Raw genomic sequence first — 2,500 nt, 5'->3', positions numbered from 1 at the left:
CAAAGGTGTGGAAACGGAAGGACTTCAGTTGAAGATGTGTATACGCCTGTCTGTGCGTAAGTGTGTGTGTATGTGTATGTGAGCGCGCGCGCAGAAGGGGGAAGATTCTTCCCAGATATATAAATTAGCCTTATTTTATGGCAGTTTTTTAACATGGGGTTGTGTACTTAAAGCAAAAACGTGGGTGTGACTATGGATGTGTATATACTAGGAATTCCCCAGACAATACATACATACATACATACATACATACACACACACACACACACATATATATATATATATATATATATATATATATATATATATATATATATATATATATATACATAAAATTGATTTATAAAATCTGTGATATATATTCCTATTGTACATGATAACAATATACAGTAATTAAAAATCAGATTTAACTATGATTTATAAAACAAATCAAGAGAGTACATTCCTGCTGACACATAAGGTTAGAATTCCTAAATCAGATGCCGCTGTGATTTGAGGGACATAAAAGAAGTAAAATGTTCACAGTAAGTCGTTAAACTTCCCAAACCATGCTACTGGAATTTCGATACCTCGACAAGAATTTATCTAAATATAGTTGAAGCACACACACACAAACACATTTGTATGTATATATATATATATATATATATATATATATATATATATATATATATATATATATAATCTGTATAGGGGGGATTTGCAAGCGTGCGCGCTCGCGCGTGTGTGTTTGTGTGTGTGTGGGGGGAGGGTGTTTGTGTGTGTGGGGGGGGTGCTTGTGTGTGTGAGAGGGGGTGTTTGGAAGCGTGTGCGCGCGCGCGCGTGTGTTTTTCTGTGTGTGTGCGCATAAATAGGTTGAAAATAAATATATATATATATATATATATATATATATATATATATATATATATATATATATATATATATATATATATATATACTGCTAAATTCATTTTTATCTGCGGAATCAGGAGAACCATCTGTGCAATAAACCCTCGCCCTTCCTCTCCAATGGGTCTTTCACCATAGGTCTAAACTCATTTCTCCCAAGACTTGTGAATTATTCACATTTTCATCTATTCTATTTTCCCTACATGAACAAAACCACTCAAAATATCATTATCTATCCTTTCACTTAAGATAACATTTAGCGCTTTTACATATTTCCTCATTCATCACTCTTTTCAATTACTTTTTACAGCACATATGCTGCAAAATGAGCTTAGCTCAACATATGTGAATTTTTTACTAGATATGAATTCAATAACCATACCTCCCTACCATAAAGGAGAGTTAGCACAACCCTCTCTTTGGTTCCACATGCAACCAAAGTCTCCTACCATCCTCATGCATGTATCTTGGTACCTTTCTTGTTTCTCCTAATATGTGCTTCGCTTCTTTTATTTTCTTGCTACAAACTATTATTTACTCCAAGTCTTTCATCATTCATAGTTACCTTTACCGGATATCCATCACATCAATCTTACTCACGATCACTCTCAACTTTCTATTTTACTAGATTTTACCATTTTTTCTTCCTTATCTCCATTCACAGATTTATATTTTTAAATACAGTCTGACCTCTTGCATCCTCATCCATAAAATTTGCAAAGAATTGGACATAACATGCAACACTTTCACAGCAAACCAGGTACAGTGCTGCCTCCTTACTCCAACATATAATTCATTTCTATCGTAAAAAGATTTATAAGCGATCAACAATAAATCTATATATCCCCAACACAACCCACATTACCGATTTATCTATTTTGTCATAATCTTTTTCTAGATACATGTATGCCTCATATAGCTTTCTTATTTACTTTCAGTATATTAAAAAATTGTTTCATAACAAATAATTGAAACTTGTACCAACTTCCTTGCCTAAACTCAAAGTTTTCTTTCCCTATCCGTCCATCTATCACCCTTCTTATGCCCTGAATCAAAGTCATACTTTATACCTACCCAAATATACTAAGTAATATTATGCCCCAATCAGCAAAGCTGTATTAGTCAAGGGAACCCATACTAGGTTGGTTTGCTGTGAAGGATCAGACAAAAAGATCTCACCATCACCAATCCGTATTGGATAGCGTATGGCCACTCTCCAGACATGAATTGTTATGTATGAGGCATGTTTGCTATAGTGGACTGGAAACGGCTGCAATTATTCTACACACGCCCACACACACACACACACACACACACATATATATATATATATATATATATATATATATATATATATATATATATATATATATATAATAAATATATGTGTATATATATATATATATATATATATATATATATGAGTGTGTATGCGTATCTATTTATCTATCTATCTATCTATCTATATATATATATATATATATGTGTGTGTGTGTGTGTCCATATACACACATATATATATATATATATATATATATATATATATATATATATATATATATATATATATATATATATATATATATATATATATATAGCCTATGTGTGT

This window comes from Palaemon carinicauda, chromosome 14, assembly GCF_036898095.1.
Source record: "Palaemon carinicauda isolate YSFRI2023 chromosome 14, ASM3689809v2, whole genome shotgun sequence".
Taxonomy (NCBI): Eukaryota; Metazoa; Arthropoda; class Malacostraca; order Decapoda; family Palaemonidae; genus Palaemon; species Palaemon carinicauda.
This window is presented reverse-complemented; position numbering follows the sequence as displayed.